General features: G+C 50.0%; 1 protein-coding gene across 1 annotated transcript in view; it reads right to left on the bottom strand.

Annotated features, from left to right (window-relative positions):
* LOC147123778 (semaphorin-4F-like) overlaps positions 1-13,347 on the bottom strand; it is a 428,228-nt gene that overhangs the window by 265,438 nt on the left and 149,443 nt on the right. The window contains exon 3 of the mRNA XM_085975913.1: positions 4,497-4,699. The gene's annotated coding sequence lies outside the window, so the exon portion shown is untranslated. The remainder of the gene's footprint in view (positions 1-4,496; positions 4,700-13,347) is intronic.

Raw genomic sequence — 13,347 nt, 5'->3', positions numbered from 1 at the left:
CATTCGATGTTATCCTGCAGTTTCTTGCTAAAGCCTGTTTGTTTCATTAAAGTTCATTTTGTTTGATCGCCTGAGTAGAACTCAGTTTTTTAGTTAGGATCCCACGTTCCTACATTGGTGACCCCGACTTTCGTGAACAGTTTTCGCGGAAGATCTTCAGCATGGACGTGAACGCCGTGACTCTGAAACTGCCACAGTTCTGGGAGCAACAACCAGACGCCTGGTTTATCCAGGCTGAAGCCCAGTTCGCCATCAGGAACATCGTCGTGGATCAGACCCGTTATTACTACGTGGTCTCCGCCCTCGATAGTGCAACTGCCTCACGGATCGTCAGCCTCCTCGGTAGTCCTCCTACTGACAGTATGATACCTTAAAGGCGCAGTTGCTACAGGTCTTCGGGCTCTCGAAGTCAGAACGCGCTCGCCGGCTCCTCACGATGCCTGGCCTCGGGGACTCCAAACCGTCCGAGCTCATGAGCCAAATGCTCACGCTCTTGGGTGCCGAACCGGAATGCTTCGTCTTCCGGGAGCTATTCCTCTGCCAACTGCTGGAGCAGGTACAGGCTGCCTTAGCCAGATCCGAGATTACAGACTGCGCCGAGCTTGCTGCCGAAGCAGATAAGATTTTCACAATAACCCAGCAGTGCTGTGTGGCCACGATGCGCCCATCCCCCACACACGCGGTTCCAGCTCCTCCTGCAGCGGGCTGGTGCTCCTACCACGCCCGTTTTGGCGCGAAAGCACGACGCTGCCGCTCTCCCTGCAGTTTTTCGCCCCCCAAAAAAACAAGGCTCCTGCAGCGTTCCTGGCGGAGGATGACCGGGTCTAACGGGCGCTCCGCGGTTGCGATGGCCATCGGATCTACGGGGAAACTTCTTTACATCACCGATTCTCTATCGGGTCGACGTTTCCTTTGTGACACCGGGGCGCAGTGTAGCATCCTTCCTGCATCGAATCTCGATGTGGAAGCTGGGAACCACGGTTTTTCCCTCGGGGCGGCTAATGGCGCAGCAATTCGAACTTTCCGAAAGCGGCGGGTCCAAGTCTGTTTTGGCGGTCAGCGCTTCCATTGGGAATTCGTCATGGCCACAGTCTCGCAGGCCATCCTAGGGGCAGATTTTCTGTGTGCCAACGGCCTCCTCGTCGATGTCCGGCACCGCTGGTTGATCAACGAGGCCACCTTCCACTCGAGTCCATGCGACCACGGTACCGCCGTGGCGCGCTCTATCGCCTGCACTTTCCCTTCTCCGGATGACTTCACTCGGCTCCTCGGAGAGTTTCCGGAGCTGACAAGGCCCACTTTCTCCTCCTCGGCCATGAAGCATGGTGTTGAACATCATATCACCACTACTGGCTCCCCGGTTTATGCACGGGCTAGAAGGCTCGAACCCGGCAAGCTCGCGGCTGTGAAAGCGGAGTTCGACACGATGGAGCGGCTTGGGATTATTCGCCGGTCGAATAGTCCCTGGTCTTCGCCTCTCCACATTGTTTCGAAACCGGGCGGCGGCTGGCGGCCATGCGGTGACTACCGACGCCTGAATGACACCACTACTCCTGATCGGTACCCGATCCCGCATATTCAGGATTTCTCGGCCCATTTGGCGGGAAATTCTACCTTTTCTAAAGTCAACCTCGTCCGGGGTATCACCAGGTTCCCGTGCACCCGCAAGATGTCCCGAAAACCACAGTCATCACCCCTTTCGGCCTCTTTGAGTTCCTGCAGATGCCGTTTGGCTTGAAGAACGCGGCACAGGCTTTCCAGCGCTTAATGGACTCCGTGCTCCGAGGCCTGAACTTCATCTTCGTCTACCTTGACGACATTCTCATCGCCAGCGCTAGCAAGGAAGAGCACATCTCCCATTTGCGTACCCTCGTTACATGCCTCAGCCAGCACGGTTTAATCATCAACCCGGCCAAGTGCCAGTTCGGCTTGCAGCGGATCGATTTCTTGGGACACCGCATAACATCAGACGACGCCGTCCCCTTACTGACGAAGGTGGAAGCTGTTACCTCTTTCCCGCGCCCACCAACCGTCAAGGCTCTGCAAGAGTTCCTGGGGATGGTCAACTTTTATCACCGATTCGTCCCTAAGGCGGCCCAGCTAATGCAACCTTTGTACGGGGCCCTCAAGGGCAAGTCCAGTAAGGATCCAATCAGCTGGACGGCCGAGATGGACCAGGCGTTCGTCAACACCAAGAGCGCTTTGGCCAACGCAACCATGCTGGCGCACCCACTTCCAGGTGCCACCATCGCCCTTACCACAGACGCGTCAGACTACGCCATCGGCGCAGTGCAGGAGCAGTGGGTGAACGGCACGTGGCAACCGCTGGCGTTTTTCAGCCGTCAACTACGGAAAAATGAAAAAAAATACAGCACCTTTGATCGGGAGTTACTGGCCCTTTTCCTAGCCATTCGCCATTTCCGGTTCTTATTGGAAGGACGTCCCTTCACGGCTTTTGTCGACCACAAGCCTCTAACGTTCGCCATGGCCAAGACCGCCGAACCGTGGTCCGCTCGTCAACAACATCACCTGACGTTTATTTCTGAATTTACCACGGACTTTCAACATGTGTCTAGTAAAGACAACCTGGTGGCGGATTGCCTCTCCTGTGCGACGGTCCATGCGGTTCACCTGGGGATTGACTACGCCCTCATGGCTGCGGATCAGGCCTCGGACCCAGAGGTCCAATCATACAGAACCATCCCCTCTAGTTTCCAAGCGACCGACGTCAGTTTCCAGGCCGCAGGCGCCACGCTCCTTTGCGACGTCTCCATGGGCGTTCCTCGACCTATCATGCCAGTCGCATGGCGCCGGAAGGTATTTGATGCCATACACGGGTTGTCGCACCCTGGCATGAAGACTTCACAACGGCTAATGTCGGCGAAGTTCGTCTGGAAGGGTATGTACCTCAATGTCCGTGACTGGGCCAACACCTGCATGGTCTGCCAGAAGGCCAAGGTCCAGCGTCATGTTAAAGCTCCAGTGGCTACGTTCGCTGTTCCGAACGTCGTTTCGACCACGTGCATGTGGACCTTGTGGGGCCACTTCCGCCTTCTCATGGTTATACACATCTCCTCACCATGGTGGACCGCAGCACTAGGTGGCTAGAGGCAATTCCTTTGGTTTCCACCACTTCGGCAGACGTCGCTAGAGCTTTCATCTCCTGTTGGGTTGCCCGTTTCGGCCTCTTCCGACCGTGGGCCACAATTTTCCTCGGAGCTCTGGAACGCTGTAGCTCAGGGGTTCGGCACCAAACTTCATCGCACCACCGCCTATCATCCACAGGCGAACGGCCTTTGCGAGCGATTCCACAGGTCGCTTAAAGCCGCCCTTCAGGCCAGTCTTCAAGGTGCAGGATGGGTAGACAGACTCCCATGGGTCCTTTTGGGTCTTCGTACGGCACCCAAAGAAGACCTGCAATCGTCCTCAGCTGAACTCGTTTATGGCCAGCCTCTCCGAGTACCAGGGGATTTCCTCCCTTCTCCCACAGAGCCATGGTCCGCCTCCCAACAACTCATCAGCCACCAGGAAGCGGCCAGATGCTTCGCTCCGGTGCCTGCATCAAATCATGGCTTACAGAGCTCCCACGTGCCAGCGGAGCTGAAGAATGCCGAGTACGTATTTATCCGGCACGACGCTCACCGGGATCCGCTCAAGCCCCCTTACACTGGTCCTTTCCGCATCATTGAATCAGGAGACAAATCCTTTTCGGTCGACATAGGAGGATAGCTGGATCACATTTCGGTAGACCGGTTGAAGCCGGCTCACCTGGACCTGGACCGCCCAGTCGTCGTCGCTCAACCGCCGAAACGTGGCCGACTGCCCGCAGCCGCCATGCCAGATCAACCACAGCCGCCCGCCAGCTCGACCACACTCGCCGCACCAGCTCAACCACAACCGCCCGCCAGCTCGACCAACGTCCATCAGCTTCCTCTGCCAGGTTACCGAAGTCGCTCGGACAGACTTGTCAGGCCTCCTCGACATCTCACTTTTGCTGTTAAAGACAATTCTGGGGGGGGGGGGCGCATGTGGCGGAGCCACCAAAAGACTCAGATCGTTTGTACATAATTCCTTTAACAACATGTTAGCTACAGTCTGAATCTTTATTTATGCTGTTTAACTGTACAGAGTGTGGTTGCTTTAACAGCGCGGTTAAAACGTGATGACGTCACACCGTTCATCACGTGATCCCCCAATGGCAGGAAAACGTGATGACGACATGACGTCAGACACAGGACTGCAGGGGCAGTCCTCGTGGAGCCTCCAGAGAGAGCAGACCTACATTCGATGTTATCCTGCAGTTTCTTGCTAAAGCCTGTTTGTTTCATTAAAGTTCATTTTGTTTGATCGCCTGAGTAGAACTCAGTCTTTTAGTTAGGAACCCACGTTCCTACAATATCTATATTTTATCTATAAATATTAAATAGTTAATAGGATACCTTAAAATTATTATCCGGATCACAATCTATACACGTAAAAGTGAAATTAAAGCTTACCTAATTTCTATGTCTTGTGACTAGCTGAGACGATTCTATAAACGGAACATGGGCAGCAGGTAGAGCAGCAGGGGGAGCTGGAAAGATTCTGCATGATGCTGGGATGTTACACCAGAGTGCCTCACACCTTGCCCAGAAGGAGGAGAGCGCACAGTAAACAGCAGGTTTGATCAAGAGGCCAGCCAGTAGGATAAAATGGAAACCTATTTGGGCGAAATTAACATTATCTTGCATTATTACTTTTAAGTAAATTGTGCCACAGAATAATATTTTGTTTCAGTTTCAGTTTCAAATTAAATATAAAATGTGTAACCCACACTTCGAAGGTGTCAGCTGTGGCTCAGTGGGTAGCAATCTCACCTCTGAGTCAAAATGTGGTGGGTTCAAGTCCCACTCCAGAGACTTGAGCATATGATCTAGGCTGACTCTCCAGTGCCGTACTGAGGGAGTGCTGCACTGTCAGAGGGGGCTTCTTTTGGACGAGACGTTAAACCGAGGCCCCATCTGCCCTTTCAGGTGGATGTAAAAAACTCCATGGCACTATTTTGAAGAAGAGCAATGGAGTTCTCCCCAGTGTCCTGGCGAATATTTATCCCTGCACCATCATTAAAACAGATTATTCCCTTGAATATGTAAGATTAAGGGGTGATCTAATTGAGGCGTTTAAGATGATCAACGGAGTTGATAGGTTAGATAGATAGAAACTATTTCCTCTGGTGGATGAGTCCAGAACAGGGGCTTAAAATTAGAGCTAGGGCGTTCAAGAGTGATGTCAGAAAATACTTCTTCACACAAAGGGTAGTTGAAATCTGGAACTCTCTCCCCCAAAAAGCTACTGATGTTAGGTTAATTGAAAATTTTAAAACTGAGATTGATAGATTTTTGTTAGACAGGGGTATTAAGGATTACAGAACCAAGGTGGGTAGATGGAGTTAAGATACAGGACATCCATGATCTAACTGAATGGTGGATCAGGCTTGAGGGGCTGAATGGCCTATTGCTGTTCCTATTATCCTATCTGGTCATTATCTCATTGCTGTTTGCGAGACCTTGCTGTGCGCAAATTGGTTGCTGTGTTAAGGAAACATTTACAGGACTATGGGGAAAGAGCAGGGGAATGGGACTAATTGGATAGCTCTTTCAAAGAGTCAGCACAGGTACAATGGGCCGAATGGCCTCCTTCTGTGCTGTAAGGTTCTATGAATCTATGATAGTGACTACACTTCAAAAGTACCTCAGTGGCTGTAAAGTGCTTTGGGACGTTCTGAGGTCATGAAAGGCGTTATATAAATGCAAACTTTTTTTTACATCAGCACAGTTTTTGTCACCTTTTGAGTAAGGAAGTTGTGGATTCCCACTTGAAGGCTTGAGGATATGATCTAGGTTGATGCTCGAGTGCAGTAATGAGAGATTGCTGCATTATTGGAAGTGCAGTCCTTCAGGTGGGACATTAACCCAAAGCGTCATCTGCCTGTTTCAATCGTTCAGGTGGACATTAACGATCCTACAGTATTAGTCAAGGATGAGCTGAAAGTTCACCCATTATCCATCACATCATTCATCCCTCAACAAAGACAGATTCATCGCATTGTTGTTTGTGGGATCTTGCTGTGCATACAATGGCTGCTACATTTACTTATGTAACAACAATATCGGCAGTGTAATTAATTCTGTGTGATACATTTCGGGACTTTTCAGAGAGATATGATAAGGCACTATATAAATGCATATTCTTTTTCTTGTTATGGCAGAATACTCTGGGAATTCAGGTGGTCCAAAACATTTCTCAGATATTTCACTAGAACTGTTCCCTTATATAAGGTGCAAGTTGGAAACAGATATGAACAAGAAAAATGCTCCAAAATTACAAGCCCTTGACCCCCTTGGAGGAGTCACCCATAAGAGCATCATAACAACAACAACTTGTATTTGTATAGCGCCTTTAACGTACTAAAACGTCCCAAGGCGCTTCACAGGAGTGTTAAAAGACAAAGAAATTGACACCGAGCCACATAACAAATTAGGGCAGATGACCAAAAACTTGGTCAAAGAAGTAGGTTTTAAGGAGCGTCTTAAAGAAGGAGAGAGGTGTAGAGAGGCGGAGAGGTTTAGGGAGGGAGTTCCAGAGCTCAGGGCCTAGGCAGCTGAAGGCATGCCCACCGATGGTTGAGCGATTATAATCAGGGATGCTCAAGAGGGCAGAATTAGAGGAGCGCAGATATCTCGGGGGGGTTGTAGGGCTGAAGGAGATTACAGAGATAGGGAGGGGCGAGGTCATGGAGGGATTTGAAAACAAGGATGAGAATTTTGAAATCAAGGCGTTGCTTTACCAGGAGCCAGTGTAGGTCAGCGAGCATCGGGGTGATGGGTGAACGGGACTTGGTGCGGGTTAGGACACGTGCAGCTGAGTTTTGGATGACCTCAAGTTTACGTAGGGTGAAATGTGGGAGGCCAGCCAGGAGTGCGTTGGAATAGTCAAATCTAGAGGTAACAAAGGCATGGATGAGGGTTTCAGCAGCAGATGACCAAATCAAAATCAAATCAAATTTTATTTGCCATATGTATTACTACAATGGAATGTTTTTACTCTCCGATCACTTCCACAATAGGCTGTGGGAGCTCACAGAGACACGTCACTATTCTACAGCGCCATGTTCAGTAAAAGTCAATTCAATTGTGTCCAATGGCAGTGGGAACGCGATGTTCATCAGCCGTTCCGTCTCCGCGGACTCCTCCTCCCTGTTGCCGGCTCCACAATATGGTGTCCTTCTTCTCACGCTCACCATCTGGCCTCAGGTCTCCATGCCCGGCTCGCCCTCATCCCCTCGAACTGTGAGCTTCCCGCACTGTCGCCGGTTCAAATTTGCAACGGCCCGGGGCCTGCCTCTCACGCTCACGTCCGGCCTCCAACCGCCATGCCTGGCTTCCCTCCTCCTAGTCCGAAACAGAAATTCACAACGAGGAGCTGCCGGGCGACATGCCGAAGCGGGTCTTCGTGGCTGCTGCTGCCGCTTCCCGCTGCTGCGCTGCCTCCGCCCAACTCGCCGAACACATCGAGATAGGACCATCCTTCTTGCCCATGCCCCACTGACCCCCACGCAGACACAAGCAAATACACAAACAACATGCACGGTTAAAATCTTGTATTGTGAGCTCTGGTGGGAGACAGCATTGTAACATGAATTACTTTCTATCGTTGTTGGCTTGGAACAGCAGCATTTTCAGCAAGCACCAAGTAAGACTGCTGGCCACAGAATTTCCTGGTCTCTGCCCAAACACTACCCTGTTATTTCTTTCCATCAGTTCTAAGTTCTTGACTAACACAGTTGGAGATGGATAAGGATGAAAATGAAAACAGTCTCCTCCAATCTCCTTGAACCTTTTGATGACAAAATCGTTTCAGTTCTAAGAGACATGTATATTTAATATGAATATGGTCATTTTAAAGTTGTCTCAGCGCGTATAATGGCTGCCTGGAGACAGTAAGTCTGCTTCAAGGCACCAGCAAATCCTTGGATCCAGATATTAATAGAGTCATAGAGTTATACAGCACAGAAAGAGGCCCTTTGGCCCATCGTGTCCGCGCCGGCCATCAAGCCCTGTCTAATCTAATCCCATTTTCCAGCACTTGGTCCGTAGCCTTGTATGCTATGGCGTTTCAAGTGCTCATCTAAATGCTTCTTGAATGTTGTGAGGGTTCCTGCCTCTACCACCCTTTCAGGCAGTGAGTTCTAGATTCCAACCACCTTCTGGGTGAAAAAGTTTTTCCTCAAATCCCCTCTAAACTTCCTGCCCCTTACCTTGAAACTATGCCCCCTGGTTATTGACCCCTCTACTAAGGGGAAAAGTTCCTTTCTATCTATCCTATCTATGCCCCTTATAATTTTGTATACCTCAATCAGGTCCCCCTCAGCCTTCTCTGCTCTAAGGAAAATAACCCCAGCCTGTCCAGCCTCTCTTCATAGCTGAAGCGCTCCAGCCCAGGTAACATCCTGGTGAATCTCCTCTGCACCCTCTCCAATGCAATCACATCCTTTCTATAGTGTGGCAACCAGAACTGCACACAATATTCCAGCTGTGGCCTAACTAGCGGTTTGTACAGCTCCATCATAACCTCCCTGCTCTTATATTCTATGCCTCGGCTAATAAAGGCAAGTATCCCATATTCCTTTTTAACCACCTTATTATCTACCTGTCCTGTTGCCTTCAGGGATCTATGTACATGCACACCAAGGTCCCTCTGATCCTCTGTCCTTCCTAGGGTCCTACCATTCATTGTGTATTCCCTTGTTAGTCCTCCCAAAATGCATCACCTCACACTTTTCAGGGTTAAATTCCATTTGCCACTGTTCTGCCCATCTAACCAACCCGTCTATATTGTCCTGTAGCCTGAGGCTTCCCTCCTCGCTATTTACCACTCCACCAATTTTTGTGTCATCTGCGAACTTACTGATCATACCTCCTACATTCATATCTAAATCATTAATGTACACTACAAACAGCAAGGGACCCAGCACGATCCCTGCGGTACACCGCTGGACACAGGCTTCCAGTCACAAAAACAACCTTCCCACCATCACCCTCTGCCTTTCTGCCACTAAGCCAATTTTGGATCTAATGTGCCAAACTGCCCTGGATCCCATGGGCTCTTACCTTCTTGACCAGTCTCCCATGCGGGACTTTGTCAAAAGCCTTACTGAAGTCCATGTAGACTACATCAACTGCACTACCCTCAGCCACACACCTAGTCACCCCCTCGAAAAATTCAATCAAATTGGTCAGACATGATCTCCCCCTGACAAAGCCATGCTGACTATCCTTGATTAATCCTTGCCTCTCCAAGTGGAGACTAATTCTGTCCCTCAGAATTTTTTCCAATAATTTCCCTACCGCTGATGTTAGGCTCACTGGCCTGTAATTCCCTGGTTTATCCCTACTACCCTTCTTGAATAATGGTACTACATTAACTGTCCTCACAGTCCTCTGGCACCTCCCCTGTGCCCAGAGAGGTTCTGAAAATTTGTGTCAGAGCCCCCTGCAATCTCCTCCCTTGCCTCACACAGCAGCCTGGGATACATCTCGTCTGTGCCTGGGGATTTATCCACTTTTAAGCCTGCTAAACCGCTAGTACCTCCTCCCTCTCAATATTAATTTGTTCAAGTATATCAAAATCCCCCTGCCTGATTTCTATGCCTACATCATCTTTCTCCACAGCTGCTAAATATTTATTTAAAAACCTCACCTACATCTTCCGGCTCTACACACAGATTGCCACTTTGGTCCCTAATGGGCCCTTCTCTTTCCCTGGTTATCCTCTTGCCCTTAATATACAGGAAACTCTCTTTTTACCGGCACCCAAATATCCGGAATCTCTCTTAACCGCAAAAATTCAGGAGTAGGTTCAGGTAAGTTTTACTTCATATTAGTGGCCGTGTAACCAGGGTTCCTGGATCTGTGGCCGTGCACCAGGGATCTCCTGATCTGTGGCCGTGTAACCGGGACTCCTGCACAAGTGCCGTGTAACCGGGGCTCCTGCACCTTGGTAAGTATTTACTGCCCGCCGAAGTCTCGCGCTCTCTCCTGGGCTCCCGCTGCTGTTTACTGCCGCCGAAGTCTCGCTCTCTCCTGGGCTCCCACTCACCTTTTTACTGCCGCCGAAGTCTTTGATCTTGAAGAGCAAGAAATATTTCACATGTTCCAGCCTTGCAAAGGTAATTTTGTTTTCCAATTACTGTCAGGTATCAAAAACCAGTACAATTTAAAAGTGTGAACAGCACTGAGAACAGACTTGTTTCCTGAGCCATTGATGCATGGTTTGCTATAAAGTTTGTTTATTAAAGATAAATCTTCAAAGGATATGTGGTGTCAGCCTTGGCTCAGTGGTAGCATTCTTACCTCTGAGTCAGAAAGTTGTGGGTTTAAGTCCTACTTCAGAGACTTGAGCACATAATCTAGGCTGACACCTCAGTGCAGTAGGGAGCGCTGTACTGTCGGAGGAGCTGTCTTTCAGATAAAACATTAAACTGAGGCCCCGTTTGGGATGTAAAAGATCCAATGGCACTATTTGAAGAAGTGCAGATGAGTGCTCCCTGCTGTCCTGATCAATATTTATCCCTCAACCAAAATCACTAAAACAGATTATCTGTTTGTTATCTGATTACTGTTTGGGGGATCTTGCTGGAATTTTACATTACAACAGTTGACTACACTTCAAAAGCTGTAAAGTGCTTTGCTAATCTGTACACAGCATAAATTAAAAACACAGGTTTAGATTCATACAAATTAGGCCTGCTTATGGAAATTGTAGTCCAGCTATATAAGCCCTGTTCCTGGGACTAGGGACAGGGTCACTGGCAAGGCTTGTGGAAGCTAAGCAGAGCCAGGCCTGGTTAGTACCTGGAGAGGTGACCATCAGGGAAGACCAGGTGCAGAAGGTCACAGAGGAGCCCCGGGAGGGGCGGCTGGTGAGCAGGCCCGGGTGTTGGGCTGAAGATTGTCGGACAGGAGGAATGGTGGAAATGGTAGTGGCGGTGCGCACCAGGACACAGCGGCTTTGCTTCTCCCAGGACGGTGCTTTTATGTTAATGTTATTTGTACTGGACTCATGGGAGCTTGCAAATCACATTTTCATTGTTCATGTACTTGTGCATTGTACAATGACAATAAAGTTGAATTATTATTATATATATGTTAGGAGGAAGCCCAAGCTGTAATAGCATTATCTGTCATTTTCTGCAACTCTCTAGTGAGATTCAACTTCTCCAGAGACTTAAACTGCTGAAAAGATGGCATCCATTTTTCAGCACCTCTTCCCATATGGCAGGAGGTTGTGGATAGAGAGTTAATTACATTCAGAGAGCTTGTTGTTTTCAGTGTTGCCCATCATTACTTCAATTGGTACTCACCTGGTACCTTCTACTGGAAACCCATCCCATAAGCTCAACAGTTTCCAGTGGCAAATGGGAAGGAGACTCTTCAGGGCAGTTCACTTTGCTTAAGCCCATTTGCTTGATCGGAATATCAAAGTCTTTGATATATTAAATGCAAGAGTATCCTAGATCTTGAAGGTGATGATCCTAGAAGTCCCTTTAATCAGATGGAGCCATTTCTGCAATTCTCACAAAGCCGTCCTAATCTAAATAATCATGCCCCGCTCCAAATAGATCACCACCATGGGAATCTGGATTCAATGAGCAATTTGGGAATATGCCCGGTAGTCAAGTGCTATAGTGTCTTTTTAGTTTTGCTAAACTCTTGCAGTAGAGCACCAATCAGCTTGACAATTATGTTCCAGGTGTTATGGTAAGATTGCTGTACAGCTGAGAGTCTTGAATTATCAGATTGAGATTCCAGACAGCAAGTATGTCAGCCAACTGGGTCCAGTACAGATAAGGCTTGTTAACTACCAGATATAAGAACATAAGAATAGGAGCAGGAGTAGGCCATTCGGCCCTTCAAGCCTGCTCTGCCCATTCAATGAGATCATGGTTGATCTTCTGCCTCAACTCCATTCACCGGCCCTATCGATATATTGGGGTGATTCTGTTCATCAGCACAGGTTATAGCTCCAGGTTGTTGTGAAGACCGTTTCTAGTCCATTCCATAATCAATTGCTTTTGCTGATTGAAAGACCAAACACAGACTGCTGCACAGCAGTGAACACTCTTGACTCAGGTGTGAGGTCTGTTATCCACCTTTTTCCACTGACTTGCATGACTATTATTTACCTTGTTTCCACGAACTGCAGCAGTAGCAGCTGCTATGCTGCCTTTTAACAAGAAAATCATTAATTGCTGCACAAGTAGAAGATCTTTACATTACCCACTAGCTGGGGGTGCCCCGGCGGTGCCGAGGCTTTTTTTGAGGGCATGTTGTTGTTGAAGAGAGAGAGAGAGAGCGAGTTGGGGGGAAGAGAGAGAGCGAGTTGGGGGGAAGAGAGAGAGCGACTGGGGGGGAAGAGAGGAGAGCGACTGGGGGGAACAGAGAGAGCGACTGGGGGGAACAGAGAGAGCGGACTGGGGGGAACAAGAGAGAGCGACTGGGGGGGGAAGAGAGAGAGCGACTGGGGGGAAGAGAGAGAGCGAGAGACGGGGAGTGAGCGCTGACTGGGGGGGGAAGAGAGAGAGCGACTGGGGGGGAAGAGAGAGAGCGACTGGGGGGGAAGAGAGAGAGGCGAACCTGGGGGGAAGAGAGAGAGCGAGAGAGACAGGGGGGAAGAGAGAGAGCGAGAGACTGGGGGAAGAGAGAGAGCGAGAGATGGGGGGGAAGAGAGAGAGCGAGAGACTGGGACTGGGGGAAGAGAGAGAGCGAGAGACTGGGGGGGAAGGGAGAGAGCGAGAGACTGGGGGGAAGAGAGAGAGCGAGAGACTGGGGGGGAAGAGAGAGAGAGAGAGTGAGAGACTGGGGGAAGAGAGAGAGAGCGAGAGGCTGGGGGGAAGAGAGAGAGAGCGAGAGACTGGGGGGAAGAGAGAGAGCGACTGGGGGGAAGGGGAGGAAGGGGGGAAGGGGGGAGGAGGAAGGGGAAGGGGGGGAAGGAGGAAGGGGGGGTGGAAGGGGAGGAAGGGAAGGGGAGGGTGGGGGAGGGGGAGGGAGGGAGGGAGGGAAGGGGGTAGCAGGAGGGGGGAGAGGGGGAGGGGGGGAGGGGGGAGGGGGGTGTAGGGAAAGGGAGGGGGGAGAAGGTGTGGGGGAGGGAGGAGAGGGGGGAGAGAGGGAGAGGGAGAGAGGGGAGGCAGAGGGAAGGAGAGAGAGAGAGGAAAGGAGAGAAAGAGAGAGAGAGAGGGAAGGAGAGAGAGACAGAGAGAGAGAGGGAAGGAGAGAGAGAGAGAGAAAGAAGGAGAGAGAGAGAGGGAAG

The sequence above is a fragment of the Somniosus microcephalus genome, chromosome 2, assembly GCF_052327205.1.
Source record: "Somniosus microcephalus isolate GS21.2 chromosome 2, FLI_Smic_1.0, whole genome shotgun sequence".
NCBI lineage: Eukaryota > Metazoa > Chordata > Chondrichthyes > Squaliformes > Somniosidae > Somniosus > Somniosus microcephalus.
Note: the sequence above shows the minus strand (reverse complement) of the source record. Positions and strands in the feature narration are given on the sequence as shown.